We start from the raw sequence: 21,527 nt of genomic DNA on the forward strand, positions 1-21,527 counted from the left end.
CCTGAAGTCTCCATCTATTGTTTCCTCTATTTCCCTTCTCTCCGTCATGCTGCCTTCTAGTTTACCTTCCAATTTGGCTTCTTCTGTGAGCTGATTTATTGCCCCACCAACGATCTCTGATTCTGTCTTCTAGCCACACTACACTAGACATAGGAATTCCAAAGAGGGAGGCAAAGGTGGATTTAACCACCTTTCTATTTTCCCCTGTTTACAAACCACCAGGAACCTGACAGAGCAGCCTTAAGAAGCCATCAGGAGCACCTTAAACCTAGGTTCCTGTGGCCCCAAGAGACCATTCCAGCTGTTGAGAATATCTAGAGCACAGTGGTGCTTTGGCCAAACTAACTGCTTTTACTCCCCTCCCCCTCACCTGTGCTTTCTACACATCCCTTGTGCATGGGGCTACAATATGAAAGGCTTGGCTATGTTGGCCCTATGCCACCTGAATTTACCCCATGCCACAGATATTCCCTGGTAGGATAATTGGCCATCTTTACAACCCTTGGTCTCCACCAGAACAGTAGAGAGGGACCATGAGAAAATGCACTCTGATTCACTTCTTCTTTCTTCTCCCATTGTTTCTTCTTTCCTTCACAACCGTCATCTGTGGCTTAAGTCTCAAAGACAGAAAAGAGAAATCTGCGGGCTAAGTAGTTTGTTGGGCTGGCAGAGACTTCTTCTCTGGTCAGTCACTCACCCCCTCTGAGCTTCTCTGTTTGCCTCCTCACCTCCAGTGCGTAAAATACAACAGAAAGTAGGGGAGGAGCTAAAGGGAGGGAGTGTGTGCATGTGGAATGACTAGCCAGGGAATTGAAGGAAGGGAGGGTCAGCCTGCAACTGCCCCGCAAGATGAAGACACTGCTGATCATCCAGGGAGCAATGGGCCATGTTTCATACCAGCTTGTAGAGTCACTATTGCACCTGAACTATTAAAGGTGATCTGTCAAATAGCAGCTCTTTGATTGTTCCCGATGGATCAAGGAACAAAATACCTGTTAGTGCTCAGGAAGGAATGGTACACCTTTTATTAAAAATCAGAATTGGTAGCACCTCGGTCTGCTATCCCCAAGACAGATGGCCTTGTAGAGCAATACATCTAGACCAGCAGAGTATAGTTCTCCTTTTTTTTTTTTTTTTTTTTTAAAGCTTCTAAAATGGTGTCTTCCTTCTTAACAGGGCTTCTCTCTGTGTATTCAGAATCCTATCTGTCTGCTTTAATGACACATATATTTTTAATGCTTTTTTACGTGTGTATTATTTGGTAGGCTTAATCAACACAGTTTTTTACTATTTCAGGGAACAGAAACGATATCATGTTGTCTACATGTCCAAGCAAAACTAACCAACACAGAGCAAGTTCCATCTATCAGATGTAACCAAGTTACAGATACAATTTTTTTAATAAGAATTATTTAGCAAAAAATTTCAAATAAAATATGTGATAAGACCATACGCCTTTTGCAGACAATTCAAAAACCAAAAAAAGAAACTCAATTAATTGGAAAAATTATTCACTATGAAGCATACAGCTGAAATTACTCTATCCTTGTGGTTTACATTATGCACAGATTGGAGCAAAAAGTTAAAAACTGAAGATTGAAATTAAAATCTGGAATTGCAAGAAAAAAAAAGGTTACTCATGAAGCAAAAGCTGGATCAAAGGCAATTTGTGATTGTAAATTATTTCTTCCCCATTTGAATAAATAGTGTTACCCATTTACTGAAGATTTACAATGAGAGATACTCCTAAACATAACTTAAAAGGGACTTATTGAAAAAGTTATGAGTAAATGTTTTCAGCTCTGAGTTCAACATGCAAACTTATTGCTGTGACCCATCATCACAATGGATACCCAGTTATGCACAATTTTCAAGAGTTCATTTCAAAACCCTCCCAGTTTTTTTATATAGTGCATATTCACTTAGCTAGTATATTATTATAACAGTGTCTAAAGAACAATATTTTAGAAGAATCAAGCTATCTTGTTTTAAATATTCCTAGATAACAAAAGATACGTTATGGTAGAGTTAAAGCTGAGAGTGTGTTGGGTTGAAAATGTTATGTTCCCTATTCCTTGAGTAAAAGCCTCAGTTTGGGAATTATTATGTTAATTAAATGAAATGTTTAAGCTGACCGCCATTTTAAATGGTGAAAGAACAGCTAGGACTCCATCTTGGAGGTCTTCTTCCCCAGTGTTTCCCACCTTTTCTGGGAAAAAGGTGGGAAAGGTAAGGTGGAAAGGAGTGTGATCTGCCTGGCAACAGGACTCTATAAATTGTAGCAAGCCAACCAGCTCGGGGCTGTCTGCCCTAGAGGCAGGAAAGTATCAGCACGTTCAGGAGTCACTGGGAGAAGAAGAGAAGCCTCTAGGAAGAACATCTCGGATAGCCCCCACACAAGAAGATCAGCATACCTACCTGCAGCGGTTCCTGAGTTCATCAGCAGATCCTGAGTTCCTGGCTCATCATCCTGGGAGTCATGAACAACACCCCAGGAGGGTGAAGAAAGATCTTGGGTAGTACTTTGGGCCTGGTTTAGGTTTAAGTTGGGAAAGAATCTGGAGTTAAGCTCCACCTTGTTAAATCCCTGAGTGACTCCTCATTTGTTTTTGCCCCCTGAATAAATTGTTCCTTGTTTTGCTTTATTCTGAGTTTTGGTATTTACCCACCTGACTACTCCGACGATAGATGTGGAAGGGGGACCTAGACACTTACTTTTTTAGTTGTTGGTGGGGGGGTTAGGGGTGTCCCATAGAATCCCATTTATTTTCTCCAACAAATGTGTCTCAGTAACTTAAAGGAAGAAATTACAGGTATGTTGTAATTATTTCTTCCCACCCCTAAAAAAGTTTACAAACTCAGAAAATAAGGTTAAATTTAAGAAATTCACGCATGATAAATGACCTTAAACCTGAGTGATGCCATACAATAGCCATGCAATTGTGATTAATGCATTTAGTATGTGGTCCTAGATTAATTTAAACTAAGTCAATTAGGGTTTTTTCTGATGTTTTCCCTTCATGGTGATCTGCGCCTTTTATTCTTCTTTTTTTTTTTTTTTTGAATGGTTTGAAATATGCTTTTATTATTATCTGACTCATGATACAGCAAAAGTAATGCCTCTGTAATTGACTTGTATTCTTGCCACATCAATGCACTGGCAACGTGCTCATGGTGCTCATGTCACTTACCAAGGTATTGTCAAATCAGAAACATCCAACCTCCAAATTGTTCAGTTTCGGTGCAGCACCCAAGTAAAGGAACAAAGACGTTTTCATAAAGAATGAAAAAAAAAAAAAAATATTAGAGGCGCCCAGATACTGTGGTGATGGGGCTGTGTAAATACCTAGATAGGCCACCACAACAGCGTGTTCTGAGCAGGGAAGAACAAAAAGTTTATAGATCTGGAAAAAGAAGTCAGTGTAGGGAAAGATGGTTGTTCCTTGCACAGCCACATTCCAGCTGAGTCAGGCCCCCATTCAGCAAAGCACTTAGTCCCACTGAGGTAGGGTAAATTGCAGTCAATAGGTGGGAGTCATGTGTTCGAAGTTAAGTATGTGCTTAAATACTCTGTGTATTGGGGCCTTAGATGACTATTTAGTGAATTTTGGGAGGGCAAGGAATGCAGGATTAAGCCCTTAATGAGGCCAGTACCAAACATGTACAAAATTTGTTTAAAATAGAATGATGATACAAAAAGTCAAATGGTTGCCATTTGAAGCACTAGTATATAATTGTGTATTAGAAAATAAGGCAAATGGAGCTGTGCTATAATAGCTGTTGTGGAAAGCGCTGTGTAGGGGGATTTTTTTTTATGGTTTCATATGCAGTATAGATATATCATGTATTTCCTCCTGTAGCTGGGAGTATAAAAGATGTCATATTATGTAAGGTGTTTTTCATTGAGCACACTACACTGTCCTTCACTTTCTTATATTGCATCAAATACAATTGTTTTCTCTGTATGAAAATTGAACACAATAAAACACTTGCTGTCTTTTATATATTTGTATGCAAGGTGCAAAGGACATACAATGCAGTGGTTGGTAAATTTATAAGGAAATACACAAATAGGATGGCAAGGGTGAAGCTCAGCCCTATTCTGAAAGTTTTTACTGTATAGTCATTTAAAACAGAAGCGTAGCTCACTGAAATGCAGTGAAAAATTCTCATTAACTCTGCTTAAGTAGGAGAAGATACTTGCAGATTGTATCCATTTCCCAAAGAAAGCGACCATTATGTTTATCCTTAATATCAGGTACAGAGAGAAGAAAGACATCATAAAAGATACAAACAGACTAATGCTTGGAATCTGATTCATGGGATTTCAACTGTGTCAAAAATATCTCTTGCATATGAGACTGCGAAGACAGATTGTACAAATGCACTCAGCACAGGCACTGTTGAAACAAGAAACGAAAATTGTCTCAGACTAATGAGGCTAAGTGAGTTTTCAAATTAACTGAGGCAATGAGGAATTATTTATATACTGTCTTGATGGAATAAAAATCCCCAAGAAAGGGAAACAAAATAAAATGTTGTCCTTTAAAAATTTTACAGGATTTCCATCAATAGCTAAAATTATGCGCTTTGTACTGTCCTGTGACTCAGTTGTCTATAAATGATTTTGCATAATAATTGCATTCTATGTATATTGTGATCTCTTGTACAGAGTGAACCCCATGGTATAATTATCTAACATCACAGGCATTAAGAATGAAAAATCAGCTTCCAGTTTGGCAAACTATATAAATAGCCAGAAGGAAACTGTCAATGCCATAAAGGCAGCTGTACAGTGTACAGCATAGACACTCTACAGTACAAAAGCAAAATGGATCCTTCACCAAATGAAAAGCAAGCAGATTCAGAAGAGAGGGAATACCAGCGCTCAGAGAGAACAAAGTACACCAAGGGAAAATGATAGAATAACTGAACTAATGAAAACAAGGAGTTCCAATGAACCAAATTCACCAAATCCAAAAATGTAAAGTTTTGACCTCTGCTGACCTCAGCAAGACATTAATTACTAGAGGATTAACACTCTTTTCATGTGGCAGGGAGCACAACCAATCAATAGAAAATAATGTGCATGCAATCAAAGAAATTTTAGGGCCTAACAAAGGATTATACACGAAGATTCAAAGGATTCTAAAAAAGGAACTTTCTGAATCTAACAGATGGACACATTATACCTTCCAATTTTCAGTTTCAGACAAGGTCCATTCAAATTTAGGACAAATGTCCAACATCTAGAAGATGGGGCAGGGAAAGAGCACCGGGGGCAGATCAGCTGAAATGGAAATATCTTCCTGTGTAAAAGTCTGGGTTTATACATCCTTAATTTCAAAACTCAGCATATATAATGTTAGCATTTTGCAGCAATAATTATTAAGGTACATTTTGGGTAAGGCAGGTGTTTGGTAATTTCTCAGCTAGGTTAAGAAGGAAATATTTCTGTCAGTCATTTTGTGAGAGTATTCTCTATTGTTGATTTTGTGCTGTAATACAGGGGATCAGAAAATATTCCATACAGTTCTAAAAAACTCTTAAAAATATATCTAGTTTATATTTTCCACATCTGTGGGCATAAGGCAACTAATTCCTCTGTATATAATGCATGATTTGCTGCTAAAACCGAAAATTGGTGCAAAAAATCACTAAAACACTCTTCCTGTTATGGATCTGGTATTGGCATACAAAAGACTGACCAAGGGCTCAGTGGTGGTTTTACCATGTGCCCAGAGTAAGGACCGGCATGCTGTTGTGCTTCTCCAGCAGTATCTTGGGAGAGAGATTGTGACTCTCAGAAGCACAAATGCCCTTCCCATTTCCTGGTTTCTCAGGGGAGGAAGTAAGCTGGGCTAGGCCTACTGACAACATTCCCCAGTATGATGGCAAAGCTATGTTGGCCAGGGCATTTGGGAGACAGAGCCAAGGCTTCACCCAGTCCCTGCCTTGTTCTGTGCCCTGCATAAGGAGTGGGAAAATATATTCTCTGAAAACTTTCTTGTGCTGCTAATCATGATGTGAGCAGCCAGCACAGAAGAATAAGTGGATGCCTCATGTTCTTTTTTGTCTCTGCATCACTGTACTAGCCAAGCCACAATTTGCCTCCTAATAACTGAAGGCTTAAATCATTCTGCATATATATTACGAATCCTAGATATTCCAAAGATCTAAACAACAGCAGGGTGTGAAGACTGAAACAAGACAAGTTTACGACTTTTTCAAAGGCCAACATTTTTGTGTATGTGGTTTTTAAAATTTTCCAACTCTTAACACAATTTCAATGGAGTATTTTTAAAAGTAAATTCTTGATTCTTAAAATGTGGTTGTCTTCTGGAAAGTGTCAGCCTCAAAATAGTCCTGATTTCTTTGCTGAGTATATTCAGAGAGAGAGACTTTAGCTTTTTTAGTAACAATAGGTTTACTACTACTTACTCCAGTTAAAGCTACAGATGCTACATAGGTATTAAAGAGTGAGTTATATTCTGGTCTAGCTTGCACATGAACAATGGAATTGTTTAACCAAGCTCCAACTGCAGGGCCATGTTCTATCCTAAGTTAAAAGTATACAACCCTGTTGTAACAATGGAGTTGAACAACTTTAAATGAAAGCAAAATGTGGGGAAAAAAATGGAGCTGAGGCAGAATGTGGCCGTCAGAATTATAATTGTCAATCAAAGGAATTTCCATAACTGGTCGCACTAATGAACTGCCCATTAGGCAAATTTCTTCCTAACTCCCATCAACTAATGGTTTATGCCAAGAAGCATGATGGTTCGTATCCCTCTTTTCTTTCTTAAGTACTCTATCTCAGTTAACTATCCATATAAATGCTGACTTTTTTTAAACCAGCTAAATCTTGTGGCGGTGAGTTCCATAAGTCTGTTATGCACTTAAAATGTATTTCCTCTTATCACTTTTAATTTTTTTCATTTCATTTGATGCCTTCATTTGATACCCCCTGTTCCTGTATGATAAGATGGCAAGTACCTTATTTACCCATTTCATTATTTTGTTTGCCTCAATCATGTCCTGTTTTATTTATTTCCTTGCTAAATTAGTGTTTTCCATCCCATTCCTATGCATCATAGCAATTTGATTATTTTTAAGCCACTACTGCACATTGAACAGAGATTCTAGTAATTTAGACCTAGAAATATGCATGAATAATTCCATTGGTCTTTCCAATGTGCATTATGCTGCATTTAATGTTGCACAGGCTAGAAAGAATCCAGCTTGACTTTCAGATTTGAAGCTGACTTTCTGGGGTGCCACTCAAGAAAAAAATGTTTCTTGTAAACTGCGTGGATATGATCTGGGAGTCACTGAAAGACAGTAAACATGAATAATGTTACTTTTACAGTCACTTCTCAAAAGAAAGCCCCACTTAAATAGAAGCACCTATAGTAGGACATTCCTAAATCATTATTATGAATAACACCACGTAGTTTATATTTTCAAAGTGTTGTAATAATATAGAATAATTATAGATGTGCCTGAGCTGGAAAATTAAATTCTCTAAATTCTGGAATGTTTTAATGCAGCCATTTTTGGTTTGGCCCATTTTAGACAGTAGAGAGAGTCTATAAAGTTTAAATCAAAAAATTTGTTTAGGAACCATCTCTATATGTAATGAATCACTATGTAACTTGGGCTTATGTATTTAGAAATGCAAGACTATAATATTTAATGTTAGTTTGTATCCTTTGGTTCTCCAAACTTCTAAAAATACAGGAGAATATCCTGACCAATCACAGTGGACCCTAGTCATCTACACCCATATAAAAAGACTATTGGTAGTCTTAGTAACCAATAGAGTGGATTCTAATTTAGCTCCCTTTTCAAAATGGGAGAAAGTTCAACACATACAAAAAAGAGATCTCTTATCAACCAATTCTCATTTAATTCAAGAGTTCTCTGCAAGATTTAATTCAGCATTCTGGTGAAATTTCTCTTGCCAACTGTTTCTCCTCTTTAACTGGATGGGCACGTAGCACTTCTGCACTTGCAAGTGCAGATATAAAAAGTTCTGTTTCCATTAATCCCATACATGCAACTTTGAAATTTACTTTCTGCAAATGTTTGTGCCAGCAAAACTCAGTCATTCAAATGTAGTTGAAAAGAAAACACAAAAAATGCAAACAAAATGAAATGAATATTCATGGAAAGTGTTTTCATTGCTCATCTAGTTCTTGCATGTAAACCCAGCAAAATATACTGGGCCAGCTCCTCAACTGATGGCATGAATTGACACAGTTCCATTGAAGCCAATACTAGGTCAGACCAAATGAAGATTTGGCTCATATTTTCTAACTTGTACGGAAATAAGAAAATATAAACACAACCTCATTTATGCACTTCAAGCCTTAACAGCAAGATTAACATGTAAACAGAGCTTACATATTGCTCTCAAGCCTCAGTATAATTAGATCATTATTTTCATGATCAGGGTATATAAATAGCATCTTACAGTAAAGCTTTGTGTTATTGATGTTTGAATGCCAGAAGTAACATTCAAACATATTTGAAGCCAAAACATCAATTTTGGAAAGCTTTAAATTTCTGACAAGCACTCACTCAAAATAACCCACATGGGTATTTATTGTTTTTTAATTATTCTCTATCAACAGACTCACAGGATGTGTGCAACAGTAACTGAAGTAGTGTTTGTAGACACTGAAATAAGTATTTCTGAAATTACTTAAAATAAAACTGAAGTTTTGGACAGGGACTTTAAAGCAACTGACTGTATTGTAACCAGTTTATTCCTGGATGTTTGATTAGTGGATGTGAGGGGCAGTTGTCTGAAGCAGCACATGCAGGAGAAATAAAAAATGGTTCCAATCTTTAATGAGAACAAGAAAAGTAAAATGTAAATGACTTCATGGCACTCTACCTTTGCCTTGTGAAAATGTATAGAAGGGCTCAATGGTGAGGTGACTATGAAATATGGGATTCAGTTCAATTATGAGTCTAAGTGCACAAGTCCCAGTTTTTCCTAGGGACTGGCTTTGGTAACTAAGCATTCCCCTTGCACATGCAGGAGCCTGGGAGAAGCCAAGGAGCAGGTTTCTGCATCTTTTAGACACTTATTTATACAAAACTCAATAGGGGACTCCCACGAGAGAAAAAAAGAGTGGGTGGGGATTTAATTATGACTATCCTACCACTGCTCCAACTAATTCAAAATTTGCCCCATGCCTATCTTATTACTAGTTATCTCACTGTGGGAGCTATTTTCTTATTTTTCATTACCATTAATCATGTTCAAAGATAGTTTTACATAGCATAGCCCTTTAATAACAGGCATATAAACTGAGGATGGAAAGACAGATGGTAATCAAGCCTGGGAATTATGCCCTAAAGTTTCACACTTAATGCACATATATGATCTTATGGCTACTTACCCTTGGTGCCCATCTGTTAGGTTGTCAGGAAGCCCACTTCTAAGTTGGCCAGACTGTTACTCTAACCATAGATGCCAGCAATGATTAAGCTTCAATGCGCAGCATCATGAAAAGCCATAGCTTCTGCTAGAAGTCCCTCCCTTACACCAATATAATGGAATTATCACATACCTCCTTACATTTGGTCATAACTCTTACCACTTTCATGCTTAGAAAAATGTGAAAATGAAAATGTCTTCTTCTGTCCCTGATAAAACAGATGTGTTGAAATCAGCATATGGAAACCCATCAAGACGAACTCCCAAAAGTCAAAAAGTATGTAACGAAATAGAATGGTGGGCATTCTGTGTACCAAGAATTTCATCTCAGACAAGATACCAGAGAATAAATGAAGACACAAAATGTGTATGCATCAAAACCCCAGGTACAAATTATACATGTTCTTCAAAAAACTGGCAACCAGTTTAAGAATTAGAAACAATTGTTCAAAGTCTTTCTCAGTGTCTTCCATGATTTATGATAGCACAAGAGACTTGTCTTTGTTTTATTTCAATTTTCCTAAGAAACATTCTGTACCTCATTAAAGAGTTAGGGAATTAACACATTATCACAGAAAAATACACTGCTCCTTGCCCAAAATGTTTTCAATCTGAGATAGATAAAAGTGGACAATGAAAGCAAGAGACAAAAGGATGGATGAAGAGGGAAGAGTCAAACAAAATAGAATGAGCTCTGCTCTGCACGGGTTAGGCCTCAGCTGGAGTACTGTGTCCAGTTCTGGTCACTGCTGTATAGAAAGGATGTAAAGAAACTGGAAGGGATCCAGAACTGAGCCACAAAGATAATCAAAGGGATGGAATGCAAGCCAAAAGAGCAAAGGCTGAAGGAACTGGGTATGTTTAGTTTGGAAAAAAGGAGATGAATGGGAGATTTGATCACGGTCTTCAAAGACTTGAAAGACTGCCATAAAAAAGTGGAGAAAAATTGTTCTCTTGCCACAGAAGGCAGGACAAGAGACAATGGGTTCGAACTACAGCATAGCAGATTTAGATTAAATCTCAGGAAAAACTTCCTAGCTCTAAGAACAACAGAACGATGGAACAAATTGCCTAAGGAAGTTATGGAAGCACCTTCACTGGAGGTTTTCAAAAAGAGGCTGGATAGCCCTCTGTCTTGGGTAGTTTAGACACAACAAATCCTGCATCTTGGTTTGGGGTTGGACTGGATTGCCCTTGCGGTCCCTTCTAACCCTGTGGTTCTACGATCTCGGAGGTGAATCTCACAAGTTCTCATATTTTAAAAGAGAGATTAAGGCAAAAAGTGGGAAGGATGAGACCACACAGGAATGAATGAAAACAATGGGAAGCAAGATGGAGAACAAGCAAGGTTTGGAGAGGAAATCAGACAGTAAGGGGGTTGCATGCTCAGGAAGAGGGATGTCATTTCAGACACAGCATGAGAGAAAACAAGAGAACATTGGTGCTTGTTTTTCTCCTCCTCCCATGTGGGAAAGGTAGATGGAGTACAAAGGGCAAAGTAGGGAGAGATGAAAAGTAGTCAGGGGTAATAACCACCCATCTCTACTCTTTTTGTTGATGTGGCTTGAGTGACTATTACGAACCAGAACCTGGTGATTATTTGTCAGCAAGGTTAAGAAAGAAATATTTCTGTCAGTCATTTTGTGAGAGTATTCCCCATTGTTGACTTTGTGTTCTGTCTAACATGCCTATTGAATCAATTTCATATTACTTTTTTGGTTGTGGTGGTAATAGATGTATTGCTTTGATGACAACATTTTCTGTATCTGCGTATGTCATGGCGTGGCTGGCAGAGTTCCAAACCTGATTTTCTAAGTAACAGAAATGAACAAGTAATGGTTCTAGAATGAGGGGTGACCCCCATGGAATCCAACTGGGAAAACATGTTGAGATTTTATGTTCAAAACAGCGATGTAATAACTTTGAAGAGAGATCCACATTTTGCTATTAAGATCTAATGGTCTTGACTATGTCCAGTTTCAGATCGGAGACCATCCTCCTGCTGTACTAGTCTTCTAAGAAAATGGCACAATCTGAAGTTTTAAAATTGAGTCTGATCATTTCTTGGCTCTGATTATAAACAGACTTGTGCTTTCATTTTTTAAATAAATATTTCATAAAATGATCACACAAAGCTCTCTTTGCATTACATGCTCCTGAAGGTTTGGTCAAACATGCTGAATATTCAGCAATAATGGAATCACTGATGTAAAATGGTAATCTTGCCTGGAGTCATATTTTCATAGTAAAGGGTCATTATTTAAATAAGTTTCTTGTTTTTATACCAGCTTTTACTTCATTTTGTAGTAGTCATTTAGAGAGGGTAATATGTTAAAACATGAGGGCTTCTATTATATGACACGCCTTTTTGTCTACATGAGATTTTGTTAAACAGAAATTATCTAGATCCACAATGAGCTCATTGGAGATTTTCTTTGAAACACAAAAATGTGAACCTAATTTTGAGTTTGGCTCAACATCGGAGATAAAGCATGGGAAAACCCAGAAGTATGCAGTTCATATTGGAACCTAAACTTTAGTCCCAAATTTTTTATTAATTAAGATCTCTGAAATAATGAAAATATAGTATCTGTTAATTACCAGATGTAATTAAAGCAAAATAGTCTCAGTTTTAACAGATAGACCTTTCAAAACCACTGACATAACACTGAATACTTTATTTTGAATGTTTGTTTTTCCTGGAGGGATAGTATTCTGTATTATCATTTTAGCCCTTATTTGCATATTTTGTCTTAGTTGTTTCATGACTATTTTAATTAGAAGAAAATACTATCTTACTGTACATGGCATTTCAGTTTCTGAATGAACTAGGACATGAGCTTCAGGCAAGTGCATTAATTTGGTCTGTGTAGAAATCAGTAATATCATAAATGCTCCACACTCACTTCCATCAGACATAAAATTTTGAATACTTCCACTTTTGGGAAAAGGAAAAAGTAACTGTTCTGATCCGTTGCCAGGAGAATATCTTGTTCCCCATTACTTACCCACCAGTAGACACTGTATATTTTTAAGAGTTGGTACTTGGATAGTCTTTCAAGGCATGATCCATAACCAGTGAAGTCAATAGACAGACTTCTATTGATTTGTGTGGCTTTGGGTTGGGATCCCAGGGGACAACAATGATCTTCTGAAGTTGGAGATTTTGAATATCTATCCCTGAAGAATGTTTAGAATTGAGAAACGTACAGCCTGAAATGTGGATTCAAAATGGCAGATCAGTTAATCAGCATGTAACTATGAGGAGAGGAAGTTATTGCATAATTTTGTGATTGAAAAGTTTTGAGGCCATCCAGGAACTACCCGCATGGCACAAGCCATATAATTTCACCCAGTAACTCCTGCCTCATATCCAGTACTTGTATTTGTGATGGAGACTCCATTTTGGAAGGGCATCCAATCTTTAATGTAAAGATTTTAAGGGAGGAAGAATCTGCCACACCCCTTGACAAGTTATTTCAAAGTTGAATTGCCCTTACTGATAAAAAATATGCCTTATTTCCTATTTGAATTTGACTAGCTCCAACCTACAGCCATTAGATTTGTTTTGTTCCACTTTCTGGTAGATTGGAGTTCTCTAGCATCAGATGTTTTCTTGAGCGCTACCTCAAAGGAACTCTGATGAAATACACCATGTAGTGGTTGTTAGAAATAACCAAACAGGTTGTCCTGGGGGTGGATTGAGGAGACAGAACCCTTTATTGCCTGCTCATTCCACCTCAACACCGCAAGTGAGCAACGAGGGGGTTACTTTACAATTATTTTATCCATAACAGTATATACATGTATACATTTTCAGCAACTCCCCATAGACCCTTATTTGGTTGCATTGACACCTTTAAATGAATATTAACAACTACATAATGAATATAATTATACCCGCCCCTGTTTGTTGTTTACAGGATTACCATACAGAGGTCAGGCACACCACCTTAAAACCTATAAATTTTACACTAACATTCTTTGAAATAAAGGCATACCAGGGGGAGAAGGAAGATAATGCTTTATTCCCACCAAAAGGCCTTTCACAGAAATATCAATAGGTATTTTATTAACCTCATTCCCAGCACAGATGGCCATGAAGGGAGGAAAAGAAGAAAAAGATAACAGAATCTAACTAGAATTCACACCAATTAACAGAATCAAAATTTACACTTGACTTGACCCCATTCCCTGTAGCTTAGGCCTGACCACCTATCCAGCTTTAACTATTTACTCTCCTACAGTGGTAATCAACGTTATGCTGCTATTTAGTATAATATGTCATGCAAATATGCGCAATGTCACTCCCCTATGATAATTAGATCCCAAAAATGTTTACTAACATACAGGAAAAGGTGCCATGAGCTCAACTCATCCCTGAAGTGAAAGTTTTATACGTGTGCTTCAGTTACATACAAGATTCCAATTTAATAAAAATGTGACACAGAATTTACCAAAAAAACCAAAAACCACTTGGATCTCATGTTTAGTTTCCTTAGGCATTATGGTGCACTGTTAAATCTAAGTGTGTCCTTATCAGAGTCTCTTGATCAACTGCACATTAAATCTACAATCACATGGGATGCTGCAACTTAAACTGGAAGCCTGGAGTAGCTTCTAAAACGATCTCCTCTGTAAGAAGATTAAGGGGTCAATCATATCTGCAGCTCAGTAGAGCTGAGGAGAGAAAGGGAAACAGTGGTTTTAAGCCACCTTTCCATGCTCCTGATCCTGAGTTAGCTAGTGGAGATGACTCCACAGCATAATTTAGACTAGCCTAAGTGATGCTCTAATGCAGGGGTGGCCAAACTGTGGCTTGAGGAGCCCCATATGGCCTCCTGTCTTTCTCCACCCACCAGCTTGCGGTGGGGAGCTCGGAGCTAGTGCCCTGTGGCAAGGCTAAAGGTCTTTGTTCAGCAGGGAAGGGATTCTCAGGAGGTCAGTAACTTTGGGCACCCCTTCTCTAAAGTGTGCCAATTGCATCAGTCCCATAGAGAAGGCATATCTGCCAATGATCGGGAGGAGCATCATGGAACACTATTCTTCCTCCACCCACTCCTGGCATACCCCTTCTATATGCTCTATGCCTCCCCAGGATTCTTCCATTTAGGGGGGGCAGGAGAATTCTGGCTACCCACTTTTGATCTGCTTTCTGGCTGTATAATTGGAAATGGAGCTAAGGATTTTGCCCTATACTTGTAGGTTTTCTTACAGAACTGTCAGATGACAGTTGAGCTGGAAGGTTTATTACCGTTACTGCACATGAGGAACTGAAGAACTGCCAAAAACAAATTTTCAAACTAGTTTTTCGGGGTTAAATTCTCCATAGACAGTTCTGGACTTGGCATTAGAAGGAAACCAGAATTTTTAGTGGGTTTGCACTTAATATATGCTCTACTATCCTCTTCCTGCCATTTGCTCTCACTCAAATACATCAACCCAGCCTTACACAAGCATTAAAAAACCCTCCTAAAATGAAGGCAACTCTTCCAGATCCACCTTACAAAGCAGTTATTTCAAGTATATGATTACTTCCATTTCCATTCTGTTGGTTCACCCATGCTTTGGAACAGTCTGACTTTCCTACCAGCTCAGTGATTCTGGGCTTGGTTCCAACAAAGCATGAAAATGTTGACCTTCAGGGCATGCAGTAAGGCACAGCTATTCTCCTAGGCTTTGCACAGGAGGGTGAAGTGAGTAGGAGGCAAAAGGAGAATGTAATTTTTCCTAGGGGTGCTCTAATGTGGATGCTGATCGTACATCTGGAAAGGTTTTATACGCACAGCTTTAGATTATTTTTTTCTGTTTATTCCTAATCACAGGCAAACTTGTCCAAAAGTTTCCATCGTGGTAACAAAAGGAAAGGAAAATCAATTACCCATCTTGATTTTTCATTAAAACTGTAATTCTCAAACAAGATGATGAGAACCAAAAAGCAGTGGAGACTTGTTTAGGTTTATCTGGCATTTGTGGTCCACATTGTACCCTCACTTATACCTGTTCAATCTGAGGGTTGGTCTACACTAGGAAATTATATCAACCCAGTTATGTCGCTCAGAGGTGTGGATCTTTCACATCTCTGAGCAACATATTTAAGCTGACCTAAATCCCTTTGTAGACAGCACTAGTCTTCAAATAGTGTCCCTATGGATGCTCCACTTCAACTACACACAGGCCTTTCATGCCCTGGATCAGATATTTTGTGTTAGCAGCATCTGTTTGGCCTGTGTATGAACTCTATCCAACCTCATGCTGTACACCAAGGGTATTTAGGGCTGTGTGGGTAAACTGCATTCTGTTCCTTTTCTACTGCCTCGGCCTGAGACTGTGTGTCTGCCTTATGAGTGCCTCTGTGTGTTTTGCAGTTGTTCTGTAGTTAGTTAGTGGGTGGTGTTAGTATAGAATTAGTTGGATAGCAGTGAGAGGTTTGGATTTTTTCCTCTCCCTTTTTCCCCTTTTTTTCTGGGGAGCTTATCTGGCCTGGCTTGGCATGCCTGGCTTGCCAGGTTTCAATTCGACCCCTCTTGTCAGGAGCCTATTTCACTCAGGATATGTCTAGACTGAATCTGCTGCATCGGGCTCCATGGATCAACACAGAGGGATCAATTGAGCGGTCAGTGGAGACCCACTCAATCAACCCCGGAAGTGCTCTCCATTCGACGCAGTAACTCCACTCCTTGGAAAAGAGTAATACTGCGTTGACCAAAGGGCATTTTCCGTTGCCATAGCAAAGTGAAGACACCGCGGTAAGGGTGCATAAGTAAGTTGATGGGATATACGCATTCTAGAGTATGTAGCTGGAAAACTCCCATTTACCCGGTGCAACAAATTTGACCAGGCCTCAGAAATGACCACTCTGTGTATCCATAGATTGGGAAAGTCACATATCTCCCAAAAGAATAACTTTTGTCTGGCTCTCAAATCTAGAGCACAGAAGAATTGGGAGACTAAATTGAAGCCTCTGATAATGGAACGCTGCCATTGATGCACTTCCGAGTCAAGCCAGAAGATCCGCCACCTAGTACATCTGTCTCTGAACAGATCCAGTTCCCCTTCAACCTTGACTAAGGTCTTCCTAAGGGGGAAGAATTTGGAGGACTCAGGGAAGACTCTGAAGAAAAGTAACCCTGTCTCCCACCATAAGGAGCCAGCTCCCAAAAGGCTCTGATCTCCTGCAAAATCTATGGTTTCAGAGTTCTTTCAACTTGATACTGCAGAGGTGAAGGATTCTTCCCCTGGTATCTGTGGGGAGGGGAGATCCAGAGCACTTCAGAGAAGCATGGCTCCAGCACACACCCACTACCACCTGTGAAGGACAAATAGGCCCAGGATGTACACTTCTCTAGAACAGCAGAGTCTACATTAGACTTACGGACAGTTCCTTCACACTCTCTGCTCCCTTGGTACCAGCAAAATCAAAGCACTGGCACCTGAACACTCCAGATCAATGGTACCATCCTTCTCAACTATTGCATTGGTACCGACCCACTTGGTACAGCAGGAATTCCTCTGCTCCAGAGACTTGTCAGTGGTAGACGAGCCAGAAATCCTGCTTACCTATGGGTACTTGAACAACTCTTGGTACAGACTTCGGTCTCTGGATTATCATTGCTTCCCAGTACCACATGATTTTTTGCCCTCTTCTACAGCCATCCTCTCTATTGGAGGAGGATGAAGGAGACATTCAATCATTCTTCTTAGTGCGTGGTTCCCCACTGTATCGTTACAGGAGCTCATACTTTGATAAGGCACCTTGTCCACATCAGAGCTGTTACTAGATCCATCTGCCACTAGATCCATTTCCACAGCAGCTAGTATGTACATGGTGTCATGGGTCCAGCTGTTGGAGTTCCTGAGAGAGGCTCAGAATACTGTTGAGGACATCCTGTTTGATGTTCAGAAACTCTTCTTGGGGACTACAGATGAGTCCCTGCTCACACTGAAGGACTTTATAGGAGTGTATATACCCAAAGACCTCAATGTGACCCTAAACATGGGGAGATTTAGTAGGTCGCACAGTGCCAAAGATGGCACCTGGCCCAATTCTCTGGATTTCATAGAACCACCAAGCACACTAAAGAGAGACAAATTCCAAAGAGTTTTTCACCTTCCTTCAGCAATTATGTAGTCGTCACTGTAACAATAATTTTAATGGGTTGGTTGAGGGCTCAATTGCTCCCTAACCTCCACTTCTTAAGCTGCAAACTTTTGTCCATCTTTCCACTTTTGGAGACCATCTTTCCCATTCCAACAGACTTGGCAACATACTACAACAGACAAGTGGGTCATGGCAGTTAGAAACATCAGGCTTCGCCATCCATTTTATGTCCCTTCCTCACTGCCTCCCATTCCCCTTCCCCATCCTCTTCAAGGACCACTCTCACAAGGCTACACTGAATGAAGAGGTGCGCCCTCTCCTTCATTTAGGAGTGATAAAACTGGTCCCATCCCCTTACAAGGAAAAATTTTACTCGATGTATTTTCTCATGCTAAAGAAAGACAAAGGGTTGAGAACAATCTTAGATCTAAGACAACTGAACAAATGTATAAAGTCCTTGAAATTCAGGATGGTGACTCTGGCAGTTATAATTCCTGCTCTAGAGGCAGAAGATTGGTTTTCAGTTCTTGACATGCATGATGTCTATTTCCATGCAGAGATATACCCTGCATGCAGGAAATAGAATGATAGAAATGTAAGACTGGAAGGGAACTAAATAGGCCATCAAGCAGAGTCCCTTGCACTGAGGCAGGGCTAAGTATTATCTAGACAAGGGGTTCTCACAACAAATTTTTGGTGGCCTCAGGGTGTGGTCACCAACTCTTGCTGGTGGCCACTCTGACAAACTATCCAAAAATGCTTAATTAAGTTTAGGAAAAACAAATAAATATTCACATATACATGTCAAAATCATTGTAGTTTATTTATGTAGGGTTTTTTTTTGAAGACTCAATAATAAAAATAATGTACAGTTGTACTTTGGTGCCCTGGCCCCTACTGCCTCCCCTGAGCTCCACATCACCCCTCTTGCCTCCCAGAGCTTCATTGCTTGCCCCACTCCCATTGCCACAAGCTCCCTTCTGTGGCCTCACACCCCAGCAGCACCCCACTCCTTGCCTCTTGACCACAGTGCCCAGTAAGGCCAGCCCTGCGGAAGCCCTGCCACCCTGGGCTGAAGCCCAGACCAGAGTGCCTGGGCACTGCAGGAAGAGGCTGCTGCTTTGCCCCCTCTTCCATCTCTGCCCAGGAGGTTATCATGGCCACAGGAAACCCCCCAGGTGGCCGCATTTGAGAAACACAGATCTAGACCTCCCTGACAGGTGTTTGTCTAAACTGGTCTTAAAAACCTCCAATGACAGAGATTCCACAACCTCTCTAAGTAATTTGTTCCAGTGCTTTAACTACTCTTACAGTTAGGAAGTTTTTTTCCCTAAATCTCCCTTGCTGCAATTTAAGCCCATCACTTCTTGTCCTATTCTCAGCGGATAAGGAGAACAATTTATCACCCTCCTCTTTATAATCACCTTTAATGGTCTTGAAGACTATTAGTCATCTCTTCTCCAGACTAAACAAACACAATTTTTTTCAATTTTTTCAATTTGTGTTTTCTAGACTTTTAATCATTTTTGTTGCTCTCCTCTGGACTTTCTCCAATTTTTCCACATCTTTCCTGAAGTGTGGTGCCCATAACTAGACACAGCACTCCAGTTGAGACCTTATCAGTGCTGAGTAGAGTGACACAGGAAGCCAGACTATGATTCCACTGCTTTCAGGGCTGATTCAGAAGAATGTATTTGTTAATCAAAGACAGCTTGGACAAACAGGTTAAGAGCTCCCTAGACTGGTGGAAAAATCATCTCCATGTCTGTGCAGGTGTTCCTTTCCTCTGTCCAGCTCCAACAATATCTGTGACAATGGACGCATCATTGATAGAATGGGGAGCACACCTTAATGCCCTCAATTCAGGGCAGATGGTCACCTCAGGAAGCCAATCTCTGTATCAACCTGCTGGAACTCAAGGCATTCAGGAATGCCTGCTTTCAGTTCCTAGCCCTTATCAGGAGCAAAACAATCAGGATCATGATGGACAATGTGGCTTGCGTGTTTTATATCAACTAAGAGGAGAAAAATCCTCCTCCCTTTGCACTGAAGTTATGAAGTTGTTGAACTGGTGTATAGCCCATCAAATTCAGATTTCAGCCATTTACATTCTGGAGTTCCAGAAGGTAACAGCCAATATGATCAACATGTGCTTCTCTCGGGACTATGAATGGGAGGTGAACTCTCAAACTCTTCTTGGGATATTCCAGAGGTAGACGTATTTGCCGCATTCAGCAACAAGAATTGCTCATTATTCTGTTCAAGAGGATGCCTTGGCTACCACTTTTTGAGAGACACCTTTCTCCTTCCCTGGATGAAGGGCCTATTCTATGCGTTCTTTCCAACACCACTTATTCTAAAAGTGATGAACAAGATGAGACAGAACAAAGCCAGGATTATCTTTATAGCACCAATCTGGCTGAGGCAAGCTTTGTATCATCACCTGCTTCAACTGTATGTCCAAACAGCATTCAAGCTTCCGGTCATCCCTTATCTCCATTCCTAGGATATAGGTCATGTGTTTCACCCCAATCTAGGGGTCCTCTGTCTCCAAGCATGGTTCCTAGATGGTTCATAAGATTAGAATTCATCTGCTCAACAGGAGAATAGGTATTACCAAATGGTAGAAGGGAGTCAGCTCAAATTATTCACCCTCAGAAATGGAAAAAGTTCAACCACCGACGTCATCATCACTGCCTTGTGACTGAATCTCCTTCACTCTCTGCCATTTTGGATTACCTGCTAGACTTGAAGAGGTCAGGGTTATCAATTATCTATCTATGGGTTCACCTGGCCTCGATATCAGCATTTCATTCCCCACTAGAGGTGTTTTCTATATTTGCTCCCCCAAAGTTCTCTAGATTTATTAAGGGTTTGGGGAACCTTTACTCCCAGGTTAAGGACAGCAACCTATGGCAGCTTGCTCCTTGCTTCACTTATCTTATGAAGATGGCCTTTTCAGTAACTATCACATCAACCCGCAGGTTTGGGTAGAATAGGGCCTTGATGTCAGATCTCCCATTTATGGTATTATTCAAGGACAATGTCTCCTTATGGCCACACCCAAAATTCTTACTTGAGATGCTGTCAGGTTTCCATCTTAACCAGTGTATTTGTGGCAACTACTGGCATTTTTCTCTAAACCACATAAATCTCAGCATGAGGCCTCCTTTCACACATTAGATGTGGCCTTTTATGTGAATAAACCAAGCAATTTCGGAAATCACCTAGACAGTCTCCATTGCAGAAAGATCCATGGGGTCCACAGTTTCTTCACAGAGACTTTTGAGGTGGATCTTGGAATATATAATTGCTTGCTACAAAGTATTTGGTACTTTACCTCCCCAAAGGATAATAGCACACTCTACCAGATTGTAGGCAACTACTACAGCTTTACTCAAAAACATCCCAGTACCTGAGATATGCAGAGCTGCCATGTTGACTTCAGTGCATGCCTTTTCTAAACACTGGCTTGGTCTATGCTATCAGATCTGGTGCATCATGTGGTTCTGCTGTACTATCTTCAGTCTTGGACTTGATTCTGAAGCTCCCTGTGGGGTTACTGCTCAGGAATCGCTTGAAGTGGAGCACCTATACGGACATTGAGGGCAATTTGCTTGCACACTTCTATAGCCTTGGTGTCCAGCACGAGAAGGCATAGCATGCTTAAGCAAGCTGAACAGACACTGCTAATAAAAATATCCAGTCAAGGGCTCAAGAGATACATGCACACCAAAGTGGAGCACCCATAGGGAAACACATTTCAAAGGACTATAGTTACTTCACAAGGTGAGAACCCTTCCCATCAGCGTAGGTAGAATCTACGCTTGAAGTGCTATAACTGTGCCTCAGTAGTGTTTCAAGTGTACACAAGCCCTGAGTGAAGGTACTGAGTGTAATGAGATTACATCAGTTTAATTATGGGCAAAATATGACCTGGTGGTTTCAAAACATCTTGCATGGGACCTCATAGAG

The 21,527-nt window shown here is 40.0% G+C and overlaps 1 long non-coding RNA gene across 2 annotated transcripts in view; it reads left to right on the top strand.

The window, feature by feature from the left end:
• Positions 1–9,806, top strand: part of LOC137146744 (uncharacterized) — a 140,914-nt gene extending 131,108 nt beyond the window's left edge. For both annotated transcript variants that reach the window (XR_010918030.1, XR_010918029.1), the window contains exon 4: positions 9,673–9,806. This is a non-coding gene — a long non-coding RNA (uncharacterized lncRNA). The remainder of the gene's footprint in view (positions 1–9,672) is intronic.
• The last annotated feature ends 11,721 nt before the right edge of the window (positions 9,807–21,527 follow it).

The sequence above is a fragment of the Emydura macquarii genome, unplaced genomic scaffold (genome assembly GCF_026122565.2).
Source record: "Emydura macquarii macquarii isolate MOO-44397 ecotype Brisbane River unplaced genomic scaffold, CSIRO-AGI_Emac_v2 contig_480, whole genome shotgun sequence".
NCBI lineage: Eukaryota > Metazoa > Chordata > Testudines > Chelidae > Emydura > Emydura macquarii.